The sequence below is a fragment of the Rhinopithecus roxellana genome, chromosome 8 (genome assembly GCF_007565055.1).
Source record: "Rhinopithecus roxellana isolate Shanxi Qingling chromosome 8, ASM756505v1, whole genome shotgun sequence".
NCBI lineage: Eukaryota > Metazoa > Chordata > Mammalia > Primates > Cercopithecidae > Rhinopithecus > Rhinopithecus roxellana.
In genome coordinates, this window is record NC_044556.1 from 38283170 (window position 1) to 38292126 (window position 8957).

The 8957-nt window shown below is 41.0% G+C and overlaps 1 long non-coding RNA gene across 1 annotated transcript; it reads right to left on the reverse strand.

Annotated features, from left to right (window-relative positions):
- Window positions 1–4994: 4994 nt before the first annotated feature.
- On the reverse strand, window positions 4995–7802 carry LOC115899136. The gene is made up of 3 exons (XR_004058813.1): window positions 7745–7802; window positions 7166–7222; window positions 4995–5077 (listed from the first exon to the last, which is right to left on the reverse strand). It is a non-coding gene; the product is annotated as an uncharacterized LOC115899136 (long non-coding RNA).
- Window positions 7803–8957: the final 1155 nt, after the last annotated feature.

Sequence of the window (8957 nt, forward strand, 5' to 3'; positions counted from 1 at the left end):
TATGCCACGTCACACTATGTGGTGAGCAAGTACAAATGGTCACAGTAACATTTAAGTTAGCTAGAACTCCAAGGAAACAGGGCATTCTGGGTCATGGACTTTTCCGGTTGAAAACTGGTGTTCATTCCTGTCTCATAATACATGTCAAGTAACTCTCTTGCTCCTTTTCTATTATTGTTACTTATTATGGCTTTTATAAAATTTACTGGATCCTGGGAAACAACTTGCACATTCCCAGTAGCTGAGGCAGCTACTATTGGCTGACCATTCAACAGCCAGAGCCTTTTGTGAGAGTGATTTCTTTGTGTGTTTTTTAATTTATTATTCTAAAATTAATATTATTTTAATTGAAAGATAATTATGTATGTTTATAGGGTATAATGTGATGTTTTGATATACAATGTGGGATGATTAAATCAATCTAATTAACATATCTATCACCTCACTCATCATTTTTCATGGTGAGACATTTGAAATTTATTCTCTTAGCAAGTTTGAAATAAACAATATATGGTTAGCTGTAGTCACCCTACTCTGCAATAGATCTCACAGACTTATGGCCTCTGACATTAACCAACATCTCCCTATTTCCTTCCAGCTTCAGTTTCTTATCTTTAAAATGGGGATAATAATGAGACCCACCTCACAGAACTGTGGAGCTTATATACTTATAGATTGTTTAGCACAGTGCTTGGCACATAGTTAAGTTCTCAAGAAATGGTTACTCCTATTATGGTAATTGTCACCTTCCCAGTACAGATTATAATTCCATTAAAACTAATTTATGAGGCAAGAGGAAAGTTTCAGTGGAGCTGATAGGTTTTGTAATTAGGTGGTTAGATGGGTGTGTTCACTTTGTAGAAATTCACTGAGCTTGCAGGAAGCAGTGGCTCATGCCTGTAACCCCAGCACTCTGGGAGGTCAAGACGGGTCGATCGCTTGAGCCCAGGAGTTGGAGACCAGCCTGGGCAACATGGTGAAACCCCATCTCTACCAAAAATATACAAAAATTAGACAAGCAAGGTGGAGTGCACCTGTAGTCTCAACTACTCAGGAGGCTGAGGTGGGAGTATCACTTGAGCTTGGGAGGTTGAGGCTGAAGTGAGTCATGATGGCATCACTGCACTCCAGCCTGGGTGACACAGTGACACCTTGCTGCAAAAATAAATAAATACATACATACATACATACATACATACATTGAGATCTAGCTCTACACTTATGATTTTGGACCTTTTCTTACATATATTATAATTTTTTCTTACACATATATATAATTTTAAAATTACTTAAAATAATTAATAGGAGTCTCATTCTGCCTGCCCTCAAAAAGTCCCACAATATCTAATAAATTCTTGACTTTCCTTGCCAGTGATTCAGTCTCTCAGAAGTTGAAAGGTGCAATGAAGGATGGTTACTCTCCACTGACCAGTTTGCTCTCCACTGACCAAAATTGAGGAACTGGGAAGAAAGAGGAGAAACTGACAGCAACCTCATATACAAGGGACCATCATATTATAGTATAGGAAGAAAATGTTTGTCAAAGCACCAACATCTAATTTAGGTTTTAAGAAAATAGAATTCAAAAAAGTTTGAAGAAAAAATAGCTGTGACCATGTAGTCTGATTTCCAAAAGACCGAGTGACTTAAGAGGAATGGCAGGTTCTAAACAGAAATTCTAACTCTTTAGTCATAAATTATCGTGATAAGGGAGAAAAATGGGAAACAGTTAGTGTGGCCATAGAGGGAGCTCCCGGATGATCTCAGGTCTTTAAAGGATCTGCGTAGGTGAATGAAGAACACTGAGTTGGGGGCTAACACAAAGAATGACACAAGTAGGTATTATGCCTGCATGGTAAAGGTCAGAACTAGGCAAGGTTTATGAAGCATGCCAATGACAATTGAAAAAGCTTTTTAGCTATGCTTGGAACTGGAAGAAGGACAAGGAAGCATATGGCCATTGCTCAATTTAGTGTTAACAGCAGCACAGAGAAGGCAGAACAATTCATTTCATAATTTTTAGAATTTTCTCGATCAAGGAAAATGATCTTCTAATGATAATGGAAAGCATGATATTGGCTAGGAAAGGATTTGAGCACTAACTAGTTGAATAAATAGTAAGAGCCCCTTACTTGTTTTTCGTGGGCTCAAATCTGCTGCTGGATGAAAAAATGTGCAGATGTGATTGGGAAACCCTTACCTCAACCTTGGGCGACAGGGCACAAGAACCTGCCTGAAAGCTGACAGAAGGACCAGTGTGCTTATCTTTAAAGTGGGGAAATACATATTTCAGAATCTGCCACCCTGTGGGCTTGATGCTGATCCCTGGGAAAATTCTGGGTTGATTTAATTACATTAGGCAGTTCATCAGTACTTTGTGGAATAAAGGAGTGAAAAGCCCTGCACTCAGCCTGATTTTCCAGGGAAAGATGTTATACTAATAATCATCAACATTACTGAGCACAAGCTGCCAGCATGTCTCCAAGCACTCCATTTCTTCAAGCCTCAAAGAATCCTGTGAGGCAGGTCCTGAGACAGTCAAATCCTAGGCAGATAAAAAGGGGTCCCCAGAGAATCTCTGACCTGCTTCACAAGTGTTTACATCAGATGCTTTTGTGCAGATGAGGGCTAGATGCCCAGGGCTTGTCTGTGCATGCCCACAGCTGACTAGACCCTGGCATGTGCACTGTGGGAAGTGGGTGGAGCCACAGGAAATTCATACATTATGCAGAGGAAGAGCCTGCTCTCTTCAGCTCCAGCGGTGACCTAGGAATCAATCTGAGGTAGAGGGCCTGTTAGCAGGGGTCCATCACACATTGCTGAGATCTTTTTTCTTTTTTCTTTTCTTTTTTTTTTGAGATGGAGTTTTGCTCTTGTCACCAAGGCTGGAGTGCAGTGGTGTGATCTCAGCTCACTGCAACCTCCGCCTCCTGGGTTCAAGTGATTCTCCTGCCTCAGCCTCCCAAGTAGCTGGGATTACAGGTGCCCACCACCATGCCCGGCTAATTTTTTGTATGTTTAGTAGAGATGGGGTTTCATCATGTTGGGCAGGCTAGTCTCAAATTCCTTACCTCAGGTGATCTGCCCACCTCGGCCTCCCAAAGTGTTGGGATTACAGTCGTAAGCCACTGCGCCTGCTCTCTTTTTTCGTTTTTTCACCTTTCACCCAATAAAATCCTGCTCTACGCACCCTTTGATATGTCCACGTGCCTAAATTTTCCTGGTTGTGTGACAAGAAGCCAGGTTTTAACTGAACTAAGGAGCAAAAATCAGCAACAGTACTACCATTATCTCTATTTCCAGATGAGGAAACAGAGGCACAGGGGAGTCAATGAATTTGTCAGAGGTCACACAGCCAGTGTAACAGAGCCAGAGCTCAATGGGCAGGCTGGCTCTGGAGCTTTTGCTCTTCCCCTTGACTCTGAGAGGCTTTCAGCAAAGCAATGAATAATGAGCATCAACATGCCTTTCAGGACAACAGGAGGAAATGTAGGCTGCAGAGGCTGCAGTGAGGCACAGTAGCACACGTTTAAGCAGTTGCAGCAAGAGAAGATCAAGTGAAACCTCCCTGCCATTTTGGAAGTCATGTAACAATGCCTTAGGCTGTACCATTAAATACTGGTTATATGTGAGCACTTTTGACCTATTACAATGGTAGTTTTATGTGTTCCAGTCTAATACCGTATCCTCTCTTGCCTAATACTTGTTCATGTTCTTTTACCTGGACATGTAAAGTGCTTGTTGGACCATTATCAGATGACACATAGTTGGGATTGATACCTAATGAGATCATTGCAATACAGGAAGGTCGTTACAGTTTGGGGAGCAGGGATGAAACTATCACAAAATGAATTTTAACAGAAATAAATGTGAAGCTCTGAATTCAGTTTTAAACATTCAGTTTCCACAAGAATAGGGCGAGAGGGACCTGATTCACCAAAGTTCCTGTGAAAGCACAGGATATTTGGTCTCCACCAGCTTTCTTGAGTGCCCAGGTGATTGAGTGCCCAGGTGATTGGGGAGGTCAAAGAATGCGGGGCTGGATTAAACAACCTCACACTGATCATTTAACTCTGTCTAGGGGACCAAAGTGCCAGGGCTGGGGGCAGTCCTCCGACATGTGGAAGGTGTTAAAAGAAGGGTGTTTATTATACACCGACCAGTGGAGAATTTGGAATTTTTAGCCTGAAGAGACTTGGGGAAAACTGATAGCAGCCTTCAAGTATTTAAAGGGATGCTATTCATAAATCAAGAAACATTTACTGAGTACCTGCCACATGAAAGGAGGAGCACTGTGTGCTGTGAGAGACTGAAAAATGAGAAAGAATGCTATCTGACCTCAAGAAGTTTATTAATAGAGAGGGGTTGTCTGACCCAGAGAGAAGTAATACAGGGGGTAAATCAACAGCTGCTATAATAGAGACACAAATAAATCCATAATCATTGTGTTTTCTTTCCTTTTTTAACAGATTTGTAGTACAAAGAACTTCAAATATCTGAAGGAAGAGGAGAGAAGTATAAGAGGTGTTAGACGACTTAAGAAGAAACAGCATTGGTTTAGTTATACAGAAAAAAATTCTAAATAAGAACTGTGTACCAATGGACTAGATGGCTGGATGAGAAACTGAGCATCCAGGTGTTCAGACAGAGACCAGGAGGCCTGTGTCAGGGTATGCCTGCTCTGGGTAGATGGGCTGACCAAATCTCCAAGACCACTTCCAAATTGCATGAGTCTCTGACTCTGAAAATAAACTCTCGAAATCATAATGTTCATGAAAACACAATCCAGTCTTCCTGTGTGTTAACAGCAGCATGTTAACCAGCATAGCATCTAATACAAAGCTGATGCTCAGGTGATATTTGGTGATAGAATCCTATTTTTAGGATTTTTACTTCATGGAGTTATAAAGCAGAGTCCAGTTTTAAGAAATTCTGAACTTCTACAACAGTTAAATCAGATTTTTAGAGCTACAAACCGCCTTTTTGCTGGTGGGCTATGGCACCCATTTTACAGATGAGGCAAGTGCGGTGGAGAGGGGCTCGCTGCCTTGCTTGCAGTTGCACAGGCTTCTCGGACCTACAGGGAAATTGTTGCCTGTTTAGTCCAATTTTTTTCCATTAAACACTCTGTCTTACTCAGCTTCACAAAACAAAAACAGAGAAATAAAGCAACTTTCTTTTAATTGTATTTACTACAAGACTCATTTGATGGTAATTTCCTTCAGTACAATTATTTATGGATTTACTTATATTCCGCCTTTCAGCCTCTTTTATTTTTACTTTTTGAGATGGGATTCCTGTTATGTTGCCCAGGCTGGTCTCGAACTCCTGGGCTCAGCAATCCTCCCACCTTGGCCTCCCAAAGTGTTGGAATTACAGGCGTGAGCCACCGCACCTGGCCTCAGCCTCTTTTTTTCGGCCTGCATACACATGCACTTACATGCACACACACACACACACACACATACACAGACACGGGCACACACACACACATACACAGACACAGACACACACACACACAGACACACACACACACATGAGCACAGTGATTCCAACAAGGAGATCTAATTTTTACTTAAACAAAGGAAGGAGCCACCTCTATAGTGTGATTTGAGGGTTGAGGTGTCCAAGGAAAGCAACTACCCCTCTCCCAATCTTATAAAACCACTTCGTCAGAAGATCCAGCACAACCATTCATGAATCATCCCTTAAGTGCCCCCTGCTGGCTCCCCAGAGAGTCCTGGGGGGAGGTCCTCTTTGAAGTCTAAACAACTAATTTAAGTTGTGAGCTGCCAGTCTTCTTTGTGACAGCCAAGTGTACCATGAGAGTACCACAGGAGTGTGTGGTGGGGGCTGTATTTCAGGAAGTAGAAAGGATGAAATATTCTGGTCAACTAAGCAGATTTCACCAACCTTACAATTTTTTCCCTGCAGTTAACTCATCATTATCTTCATTCATGTTCTCAAGACAATCCTTAATAAAGTATTCAACAATCATTTGGGGCAGGGCACAGTGGCTCACGCCTATAATCCTAGCACTTTGGGAGGTCAAGACAGGCGGATCATGAGGTCAGGAGTTCAAGACCAGCCTGGCCAGCGTGGTGAAACCCCGTCTCTACCAAAAATACAAAAAATTAGCAGGGCATGGTGGCACACACCTGTAGTCCCAGCTACTTGGGAGGCTGAGGGAGGAGAATTGCCTGAACCTGGCAAGCAGAGGTTGCAGTGAGCCGAGATCATGCCACTGCACTCCAGCCTGGACAACAGAGCGAGACTCTGTCTCAAAACAAACAAACAAACAAAAAAAAAAAAAAAAAAAAAAAACAACAACAACAATAATTTGGATTTGAGCTATATTCCATGTTAGTGTTTTCCTAGTATTTACTAGTAGTTCTAAAAGAAAGTGTGCATTCCTTGGGCTCAACAGATGGTAGAAAGAGATGGCTGGAAAGTTGATGAGAAACCAGAAATGAGCATTTTCCATGGGAAAATCCGAAATCTCCGCAAGGACCCAGTCTGATTGTTTATGATAAAGTTCTAGCACTGGTCCACCAATGAATCACAATGAAAATTTCCAGTAATTTTGAATTTGCCAGGCTACTGCCTACTGATTTTATAACACTGTTAACATGTTCAGGTGCTGGGGCGTGATGAGTGTCTATTTATTCATAAGTGCTGGGGCATGATGAGTGTCTATTTATTCATAAGACTGTTGTGGGGGGGCCTACATGCTTTAATCAAATCATGTGATAGTTCTATGCCTCACAACTGAAAACCAAATAGTTCCTGTTTCTCTTTTGCATATAGTCTCAAGTGTTGATGGAGTAGCACTGTGATGTTCATTAAGGTTAGAACACGCTACTCATGAAAACTCTTGTTTGCTAGGCAAGTGGGATTATGAGTGGTTTTTATTATTCTTTCAAAAAAATTTTTAATGTTGATATAAAATTCCTTTTAAAATAAGAATTTTTAAAAAGTTTATGAAAAGGTCTTTCCAGAAAGAAACAGAATATTTTGGAGAGTTCCCAGCCATGGGGTCATGAAGACAACAAATAAATGGGTCAAGAAGTGCCAATTTGGCAAAAAATTTCAACATATAAAGAGATCACTGCATAACTTCTGTTATAATCAAGCATATCAAAGTTGTTACATCAATAAAACTTACCCATAGTTACATACTGCATTTTTTCATCCATATGTTCCAGTGCCCAGCAGATAAAGCCTCAAAAAAAAAAAAAAAATAGCTCAAGGGGCATTTCAAAGCCATTGTTTATGTCAGCATAATGCACCTGAAAAAAATGTGAATAGCTCATGTTGTCCATCAGACTTGATTTGCTTTTCTCTTGCTTCTCCAGGGTTGTGAGTGACTAGAGTTAATCTGATAAACTGACCTGTATGAAGGTGATTATTATTATATTCAAGTATCTTGGTTTTTTAGTGATTCAAATGAAATGAATCTGTGAATTTTCGGTCCCCGGAAACTTCATGTAAGTGGAGATTGGCAAAGGTGCAACCTGACTTCATGAACTAGGCAGCCACTACCTCTAGTTCCCCGCAGTCCAAAGATTTCTTATGCATGATTGGGGATGGGGACCCATTGGGACTTTGATGGCTTTAAAGTCTGTGGTAGGCTGGAAAACAGCTCCCCAAAAGATATCCTCTTCAAATCCCTGGAACTTGTGAATGCCACCTTACATGGCAAATAAATGTGATTAAGTAAAAAATCTTGAGAGAAGGCACTTACCTTGGATTATCCAGATGGGCCCTAAATACAGTGTAGCATGTGTCCTCATGGGACTGAGGTGAAAGGAGTTTTGAGAGAGAGACACACACACAGAGAAGACAGAGCAGAGAGAGACGTGGCCACAGGCTGAAGGATGTTAACAATCACCAGAAGCTGGGAGGGGCAAGGAATGGATACTCCCCTAGAGACTCTGGAAGGAGTGCAGCCCTGCCAACACCTTGATTTTGGACTTCTGGCCTCCAGAGCTGTGAGAGAATACATCTCTGTTTTTCTAAGCCACCCAGTTTTTGATTATTTGTTACAGCAGCCACAGGAAACTAATAGTCTAGGTTCAAATCCTGGTTCCAACTGTTAACTACTCATGATCTTAGTTTGTTCTGAACCACAGTTTCTTCATACAGTTGTCCCTCAGTATTCGCGGGGGGATTGGTTCCAGGACCACCTGTGGATACTAAAATCTGAGAATGCTCAAGTCCCTGATGTCAAAGATGGTAGTATTTGTATATAACCTACATAAATCCTTCTGTGTAATTTAAATCATCTCTAGATTACTTATAATACCTCATAGAGTGTAAATGCTGTGCAAATAGTTATTATACTAGATTTTAAAATTTGTATTATTTTTTATTGTGATATTGTATTTTTTATATATTTTCCTGAATATTTTCTTTTTGAGGTTGGTTGAATCCTTGGACATGCATCCCACAGATACAGAGGGCCAAAGGCATATAAAATGAAAGTATATGTGTAAGATGCCTAGTATGTAGTGTTTGGCACATACTAATAGTTCATGACATGTTTTTCGTGAAAAAAGTTTCAGTGGTTAAAGCTCACATCATCATGTCCACAAACATAATGTGGTTCTCAGCTTACACACACGTTTTATAAGCATGTAGAAGAGAAGTGCCTGTGTTGGTAATGGGAGAGGAATGGCACATAAAGGGCCAGTGTGGAAAGCACGAGCTGACAGAGGCATGACAGGGAATCAGTGGGTAAAAGATTGTGTGGGAGGTCAATGCAGGGATCACGGGATGCTTACATGATGATAAAGCAGATGGACGAAAGTCCTTAGAATTTAATGGGAAAATTCCCTGGTTTCTTCTTGAAGGGCTTAGCTTTTTATATCCACATCCATATTTTAAACCTCATAACTGAAATCTAAGTACACTCTTCATTTGTAGCTTGTCAGCCAAGGGAAAATTACAGAATGGGT